The sequence below is a fragment of the Dipodomys spectabilis genome, unplaced genomic scaffold (assembly GCF_019054845.1).
Source record: "Dipodomys spectabilis isolate Male_0828 unplaced genomic scaffold, ASM1905484v1 ptg000241l, whole genome shotgun sequence".
Classification (NCBI taxonomy): Eukaryota; Metazoa; Chordata; class Mammalia; order Rodentia; family Heteromyidae; genus Dipodomys; species Dipodomys spectabilis.
The window spans coordinates 3,166,689-3,176,312 of record NW_024870918.1 but is presented as its reverse complement, the minus strand read 5'-3'; the positions used below and the strand labels follow the sequence as shown (position 1 = coordinate 3,176,312).

General features: G+C 40.7%; 1 pseudogene; it reads right to left on the bottom strand.

Moving 5' to 3' along the window:
• Positions 1–3,861: 3,861 nt before the first annotated feature.
• On the bottom strand, positions 3,862–9,624 carry LOC122124669 (annotated as a pseudogene).

Here is a 9,624-nt window from a genome sequence, read left to right as displayed (position 1 = left end):
AGGCACTGTTTTGACATAATTTCTTCAGATTGAAAATCTGAATTTCTATAGATTGGAAACTTCTAATCCCAGAAAGCTGGCCAAGCGAGGAGTATATAAAATCAAACACAGAAATGTGAAATATAACTTGCCCAAGGCCACACAGCCTATAGGGAGTGATGAAGATGTAATTTGGGCTCAGGGAGTCTGACTTCAGAATCTATGCATTCAGACAGAGTACCTCTTTAAAATGGATACTTTTGAAAAGTAAGCTCATGATACGTATATAGACATACACATACACATATGCTATTTTCCTTTTGAATATTTTCATAAACCCCTATAGCTGGGTCACCCCAACATAAAAATATGGGAGTTTTTTTTGGGAAACAGAATCCAACTTTATGGCACAAGATGAGTAAGGTTTAAAAGTGAGCAGATGTTTGCAATGCATATAAAACTCAAAATTGCCTTCCACTCTGTTATTTGGAGTACAGGCATAATTTGCTTCAAATATGATTTTTATCTAAATGGTGTCCCTTAAAACTTCATTTTTAACACCCAAACCATCCCCAGATGTTAGGGTAGAATGGCCCCTGCTGAGTTTGTTTCCCAACATTTCACATATTCCTTCATAAATATTCATGACTCTCTACTCTGGGTACCCACAGAGGGGCAGGATCATTTCTATGAACTCCTCTGGTTGGGACTAGCATCCTTCACCTAGCCCCTAGATCCTGAGATATAGTGACTTCTCCCATGGTCTCTGTTTTCTCTGTTTCTGCTGATATCTGTGAAGGCTGAAGAAAAACGTGAAGTGTAAAAGAAATGTTGAATCCCAGGAGTTGTCCAAGGTGTATATAAAACTGAGTTTTAAAAAGAGAGTAGTATCTGATTCAGACTTTATACCCAGGCCAGCAGGAAGTCACTGTTTTCTTAGCTTGCCAGATTTCCTAGGCAAAGGCCATGCCTTCAGGAGAGGGCTGCAGGTTTGGGATGAGGTTAGAGGTACACACAACAGGGAATGAAATGGAGGTGACCTGCTTCCACAGACAGCACAGACTCAGATTTATGCTTGAATTTTCCTAGATTCCCCCAAAGTTCTAGGAGTGAATCTGCTTTATTTTGTAGCAAAGGAAACAATTTGGGGGATTGAGAGGAGATGTAAGAATTATGAATTTCCCTGTACGTTCAGTTTACTTTCTCCATTTATGGTGGGGTTCTTAAATCAGATATATTATTCATATATGCCATATTCATGGCATACCTTTACTTCAAATGATATGAACTCGACTTCCTCCAGACTCAAAGTGGGGAAAAACAGGACAGTACAAGATGAACAGCTGATCTGTGACATTAAACCATGTTTTAATGCCAGTTGGGCTAGATACATTCAGACTCACTATTTCAATTTCTTGATTTTTTTCACCTTATTTTTTCATTTGTGGAATAGAAGGGAATAGTAGTCACAACCATTCCATGCGAAGCGTCGGTGAGGTGTATAGCTGGAACCCAGAGCACAGATTGCAATGAGGAGGGTGGCTTTTGTCCCCTGTCCCTTGATGACTCTGCATGTGTTGGAGGAAGAAATGAGTAGTAGAAGCTGAGTTGTGCCCACACAGCAGTAGCCCAGTGGTCCTATCCTATTGTCCTATAGCTCTGTCCCATGGCACAAATGGTCAGGCTTTGGCCTCGAATATTTTGGAAATGCCACCCAATTCTACAAAAGTTTCTACCATATTACAAGTGACTTGTGAGAGGGGCAAACTAAATTGTCTGTCCTTCCAGGTTGAATAATGACACAGAAGACTGGGTAGTAACTTCAACTCGTCTTTTCTGGGAATATTCTTGTTTTTCTCCTCACTTGGAAACCCATTAAGTTGGCTGGTAACCAGCAACTGCTCTTCAACTCTACCAAAATTATTTTAAGGGGGAGATGCTGGAAAACAGAACACAGAACATTACCATGGACAAGGTATGCCTTTTTAGTTCCTGGACAGGGATCTCATCACCTGACATATATTGATATCCTGATTACAAGACAGAAGAATTGACTAGAACAGAGTTCATGATCTGAAAACGTGGCACTGGTACACTGGAGTCTAATGTACACCCAGGACTGCAGTCGCATGCTGGGGTTTCACTCCTATCTGAGCTGTGCCTAGTACTGTGTCATGGGACAAATCACTTAACCTTTTTGAGCCCAGATTTCTAATAGCAAGTCAGCCCTAAGTTTTTTTTCTTTTTCTTCATAAAGAATGAGTTATATAATTAAGATAAAATTGGTATAATAAAATTGGCATTGGTATCCTATACTCAATTTTTGTTACCTTAACATTGTAACATATGTAACATGGAATATGTAATATGTAACATGGAACCAGGTAATTTGAGAAGATGGGTGGGATTGAGAGATGGGGAAAATGATGGAAGGAGTAACATCGATCAAGATGCATTGTACCCGTAAATTAACATGCTGAATGGAAACCCCTCTGTATAACTACTTAATGATACCTATCTAGATCTCTTTCTCTGTGTGTGTATATCTAAATATATATTATATACATGTATTATTATATTTTAATATATTATAATAATATTTTAATATATTATTTACTATATATATATATATATATATATATATATATATATATGAGAAAGAAGTAGCTGAGAGCTAATATTAGATTCTCACCTCCTGCATTTCTAACCATGAGTGTCTAGTTGACTGGGGTGACAGAAATGTGGGGGAGGAGTGAAGCAAAGATACTGAGTGTCCACTAGAATATAGAGTAGGTCCTTGAGAAACCAAGTTAATATTAGTAGCTGTATTTACAAGGAAAATAATTAGTGGGTTGCTGGGCGAAGAGGTGGCTGTCTCTATGTGCATTTGGAAGGTAATCATTCAGTGTATTCCAAGGAGCATGCATAGAAAGGCCACTTGTTTTCAAACGAGAGATATAAACCTCTGTTTCACCACTTTTTCATGATTTTCTTTCTATGAAGACATACCTTGGAGGATAGTTTAGAAGGTTGGGGGGTGGGGGTTGCTGAATGCTGGTGGCTCATGCCTGTGATCCTAGCTTTTTAGGAGGCTGAGGTCTGAGGGTCACAGTTCAAAGCCAGACCAGGCAGCAAAGTAAGTGAGACTCTTTTTGTTAATTCTCTTTTGTGTGTGTGTATCCAGTCCTACAGCTTGAACTCAGGGCATGGGTTCTGTCCCTGAGATTTTGTGTTCAAGGCTAATGTCCTACCACTTCAGGCATAGCTCCACTTCTAGCTTTTTGCTGGTTAATTGGAAATTAGAACCTCATAGACTTTCCTGCTGGGGCTGATATAGAACTGCAACCCTCATATCTCAGCCTCTTGAGTAGCTAGGATTATAGGCATGACCCACTGGCACCTGACCATGAGACTCTTATCCCCAGTTATCTACTAGAAAGGTAGAAGTGGCGCTGGGCTCAAGTGGTAGAGTGCTACACTTGAGCAAAAGAGCTCAAGGAAAGCACCCAGGTTCTGAGTTTGAGCTCTGGGACTGGTACACATACACACACACACACACACACACACACACACACACACACACACACACATCTGGATGCTGGGTGTCTTCTAGGCAGGGGCATGGCCTTAGCCTCTCAGGATGGGACACTCATGGTTCCCAGAAGACAGACATCATTGCACCATTGTTGGCAGTCTTGGCTTTACTTAGAGCTAACTCCTTTCTTGATGCTATTGGTCCTAATTTTATGCCAGATTTTTCACTAGGGGCTCCTTGTTGATGGCTGTAGGTAACATACAGTATTCTGAGGAGATCTTCCCCAAGATAAGCGGCATAATCCAAAAAGTTCCATTCCTGGATCATTCCTGCTGTATCCGTGGTGATTAATGGCTTTCAGTGCATTCTGTGTTGTGGAGGAAGATGATGGCGAGCCTTCCATTGAGGATCCGAGCGCTGACCATTGAAAGTCACACCTGATGCACCTTGTGAAAGGCTATATCTTCCTCTGGCAACTTTACACACATAACTGACACAATTGGAAATAATACCTGCAGACAGGTCCACTGCCATGAACAGCTCCTGACCGGAATGTTTATGAGGCTGGAAGGAAAGCTCCACAAAAATGTGCATATTTGCTTCCATGCGAAATAAGGAGAAAGGATGGAATGTGGACATCAACCTGGGAGAGCAAAGGCCTTCTGAGGCTGTATTTAATGTGAGTTATCTGATCATTGTCTATGGTAAAGTACTCTCCATAAATAGAATACAAAGACATCTGCAGCTATGATTGCTGACACACAGTTACTGGCCACCACTTAGGTTATTCTACCACTTGCGAATCTCCTTTCTGAGGTTTCCTTCTTTGTGTGGCCTTCTGTCATCCAACCAATCAACTTTTAGGCCATCAAAAGAACTCCAGACTCTGGTGACTTACATGATCAAACAGCAGCTGAACCAAATGATGCGCAGCCTGTTAACCCCACAATGAAGAAAAGTTTCATGGGAGTCCTGATGGGGATAGGAAGAGGGATGAGAGATGACGTCTTCTATAGGAGAAATCAAAACGCTTCTCTTGTAAGCTTCCCTACATGACCCTCTGGGTCTGGTCTTCGAAATTCTACCTTCTTGGGTACTTTTCTAAATCCATATATTTTTTGTTGAATAAAGGAGTTAAATTTGCATCCAAGCAGCAGTGGATGCGGTCAGGGCAGCAGAGTGTTCCTTATAGATGCAGCTACCCACTGGGATCACCATGCCCTGTTCCCAATCTCTTTCTCGCTCTTCTTTAAGTGACATGGCTGGTACTATATACAGAGACTGATGTCACTCAGAGTTCCATTTCTTATGTATGATGTCATCCAGCAGGCAGAGCTGTCTGCCAATAATAGAGCAAGCCTGTTGATGCCTGGCTTATTTGTAAGCTATACGTTGAATGTGTATCTGGGACATTTTAGTCAGCGTTTCTTGCTTTTAGTGGCCTGTCACACATTCTACTATGCCACTGAGGAGTTCAGCCCAATGGGGTAGTATGCATTGCTTAGATACAAGCCTGATGCTATGCACTGTTGATCTTCCTCCCCACCACCTGGAATTCCAATTGCAATTGTAATTGTATTACATTGTAATACTGTTGCTATTACTGACCTGGCAAAATGATAGGAAGGACCCTTATCACAGTGTCTTCGATCACAGTGTCTTCACACCCTCTTTATTTGCCTCCATATATGTAAATGAAAACAATACTCCTTGCATAGAGGACAAAAGCCTGGTGAAGAGCTTCTTGTGGTGTCTGTCCTCTATCTGAGCTCTTGGATAGGAGTTGGGGCTTTTGTTTTGATAGAGTAGGAAAGGCAGAAATTGATTGGAAATGGGTTCTGGATTGGGCTATTTCTTCCTGAGATCTGAATGTGTAGCACAAAGCGAGAAGACTATAGTCTCCTAGCTATGTTCACAATCCAATAATACTCTGGTGGTAGAGAGCAGATAGTTCCCTGACTATTCCATGTGTAGTTATTCAAGATGATGGCATCCATACACCAGGAGGATGCGTGGGCCCTTCAATACGTTGCCCTTGCCATCCATCCAGGGTCAGTTGCAACCAGAGGGGAAATACTGGAGGGCCACAGTGAGTGTGGCTGACAGAGTGCTTCCATTGGGGGCTTCAGGAAACACTGAGAGAGACCTTGAGGAAGTTTCTCACCTGCTAAATTATTGGCAATTAATAGAACCTGCTGAAACTGTTGTCATTTTATAACACATAGCTTTTAATGGTAAAAACATTTCTGAAGGAGGTCACGTGTTGGTAGAACCACTTTCAGAGTAGCCCTTTAGGTTGAACTAGAATTCTAGGCTAAAATGGCAGAGTGAGTAGCCCAGAAAATTTCTCTACAGATCTATTTGAAAGTGTATATTTGCAACAAAGCAATGGAAGTCAGATATGCAAACTACCTAGATACCATTATTTGCATGTGCGATTCTATTTTTGAAAGATCTTTCAAATAGAGATGGATCTTCATAACAACTTGTAATGAGGTTAGTGGTATGGAGTAATATTGTACCTTACTTAGATGTGTTGGATGTTTGAAAGATGCTCAGTTCAGAGACTTTTACTGATCCTTTTACACATTCCAAAATGTGTAATTGTGGGGAAAAATGAGAGGTTGCATGCAAAGTGTCTAGCAAGATAGGCCTTAAATCATTGGTAGCTCTTTCTTTCTCTGAGTTACAAAGAACATTAGTTCATGTATCCTGTAAAGGCAGTTTTTCAGGTGTGGTATTCTGTTTTTTTAACATAGAGACTTAGTTTGATAACATTTGGTTAGCAGTGTCTGGGGTAAAGGAAGCTGAATGCACTGGTAAATGGTGGCCAGGTTTAGAGTCCCTTTCTGCCCACAACCCCGTCCTCTGGGAACTGCTTCCACATATATCTGCCAATGATGAGGATATCTGAGCAGCATTATTCTACAACTATTTCCCCTAATTATAGAAGACTAGACCACAAATGGCCATATGGTTCAAATTGGGTCAATCTTTCTATTCCCCTAAGGTTTTAATTTTGGGCTCATGAGAGAGACTGAATATATTAGCTTTTCCCCCAAAAAACTCTAAGGCAAGAATTTGGAAACAGCAGTTTATTAAGAAGATGTCAGGAAACATCTGTATGGAAAGTAGAGACAGAGAAGGAAGTGATGTTCACAAGAGGAAACTCACCAAGGAAACTGACCACTTGGAAATAGGCGTTTAATTCTATTAGGGGATTCTGGTAGCCAACATGACATGTCTTGAGTTATTCCATCCAGTGAGAGAAAAGATAAGATACTTACAGGTTCATTGGTGTTGGTACTTGTTAAAGGCTACTCCCAGGAAGTGTGCAGTCATTTGCTCTTCCTATGTGGGTAGAGAAGATTAAAACACAGAGAAGAGAGGGCACATGACTCCAGGGACTGTGAACTGTCAGGGAGATGTTTCAGCTCAGACAAGAATCTCCTGAGGATCCTTCAACCCACACAACCGATTCCTTCATCTTGGAGATAATGCCAACAGAGCAAAGCCCACTTCAACTTGTTGCATGGTTGAGAGCCAAGTTATAAGCCTTCAAAACATTCCTCTTTCTTTCCCCCACAAGAAAAGATTCAGGTCATTTTTACTTCTAAAATATGTCATGTTGGGTATGAAACACACTGAATGTGAATTTTCACGTGTGTAGAATTTGTTTTCTCAGAAACGAATGGACATAGATCCTCTTTCTTAATTTTCCCCCCCAAATAATAAGATTTGAAAATAGCAAAACATATTTGTGTATGGTTCCATATTCTATTTATGTAGATGACTCCTTAAAATGCAAGCATGTAGAATTATAAAAGTTACAAATGGTATAAAAATAATTCTCACGGAAAACTGATCCCTAAGGGAATAACAGGGCTGCAACTCAAACTTAGGGTTCTTTGATCATGGACTGTGACCCTGTCAAATGTTTGCAAGTTGACTGATTAAAATTGGGTCAGTGGAAAACAGCATTTGAAGACTGAACAAGCTAGAAGCATTTAAAAAGATCACACACAATCACATATGATTGAAGAGGACAGGTGTTAGCTGTGCTTGTGTAAAGAGGAACTGACACTCCAAATGAATGGAACAATCACAGCAACACCCAGGGTGATGTGGAGAAACAGCAGTTATATCTTGATTTCAGTGAGGCCAGAGTTACAGCTTGCACTTATTTCTGCAATCAGGGGTGCCTTATGTTAAATCGTATACCCATTATGGGCCCTTCATGAAGTGGCTCCCTGTTTCATAGAGAAATAGGAAATAATCCCCAATATAGCTACTGAGCTTGAAGACTGGAAAAAGCAAAACATCACTATAGACTTGGGAGTTCACATAAAATAATCAAAGGCTAATAACAGAGATAAGATATAAGGGAATCTCTGTGTGTATCAGAGAGAGGGAGGGGGGAGAGAGAGAAAGAGAGAGACGAAATACTGAGAATATGGTAACATATAAATATGAATTTCAGTCTACAAACCCCCAAATCTTTAATGAAAGTGGTATTGCATCTCTATATTTTCTAGAAATCAATTTAATTTTTATTTCGTGCCCATGTTATTGTATAGCACGAGATACTTTGCTGCGCTTCTTATTTGGATTTTTCCACACACCCTGAATGTTGATTTGATGCCTTGAATCTCGATCAGCACATCACCCAGATCCAAATGGAAATTCTCCTTGTACTGGTCACAGGACGGCTTCAGCTTAGGATCTATCTGTTGCTTCTCTAACCTATATCTATAAAGAAATCATCTCAAGCTCAATTACATTCACATGCCCAAGACCAGCTGATTAAAAAGGGTAGAAAGCTTTACCTTACTCTACAGGAGTGAGAATCCTTCTTCCAGAGAAACTTCTGGGCCATAGGACCTAAGGCCTTGGGGCTTGTTTTGTCACCAATTGCAAATTCACTGGGACAAATGATGCTCCATACCTGATGTCCAAGTTATCTCTCTGACACAGGCTCAGGATTCCTGGGGCATTTTCCTAGTTCTCCCTCTTGGTGAGTTGGTTTAGTATTTCAATTTGCCATCCACTGAAAGGTACGAAGAATCTCCAGCCTTTTTTTTAGCCATCCAGTGTGTTTTATGATATATAGAGTGTAGATTTACAGGCACATTTTAGCTACCACAATTGAGGGAAATTCTGCAATCTGTGTTTCTCTGGATCTGGCTTACTTAGCTTTAATATAATTTTTCCAAGTCTTTCCATTTCATTTTTCCCCATTTTCTTCTTTTTTTAATATATATTTTTATTGTAATGGAATAATATCATGATAAATTATACGGGTCTCTAGCATTCACACACAAAGAGACCAAAGGAGCATATTCTTTTTTTTTGTCAGTCGTAGGGCTTGAACTCTGGGCCTGAGCGCTGTCCCTCAGTTCTTTAGCTCAAGACGAGCACTCTACCACTTGAGCCACAGCACCACTTCCAGTTTTCTGGTGGTTTATTGGAGATAAGAGTTTCATAGACTTTCCTGCCTGAGTGGGCTTTGAACCATGATTCTCAGATCTCAGCCTCCTGTGTAGCTAGGATTACAGGTGTGAGTCACCTACACCCAGCCAAAGGAGCCTGTTCTTAGGAGAGGTACAAAAAGGTGCAATGCCTACATGCATCTGATTCTATAAAATAACATGGAAATGAACTCCAGGAAATGGAGAAAGGAGGTTTTCCTTCATTGCTGCTTTTGTCTTGTTTGTTCACTTATCTGTTTTCAGGAAGGCAAGAGAAGGGCACAGAAATGGAGGGCCGAAGGGTAAACAAATGCAGCAGTGGTACTTACTAAACACTCGGTTGAAAATGCACTGTACAAGTTATGGGTGGGGTCGGGAGGCAAACACTGGGAGAGAGTGAGGTTAGGGGTGACACTGTCCAAAAAGAAATGCACTCTTTGTGTGACTTATGTAAATGTAATCCCTCTGTACATCACTTTTATAATAACAATAAGATTGCATGACAAAGAAATAAAAAAGCCTGGCCAGATTTACCTTGAAAATCACACAGAGCTGGTGCTTGTGGTCCCTAGGATCTTCTATTCCACATTGATTGGTTGCTGCCAATCTGTCAGTAGAACACAGGCCTTTTAACTTAGCCAT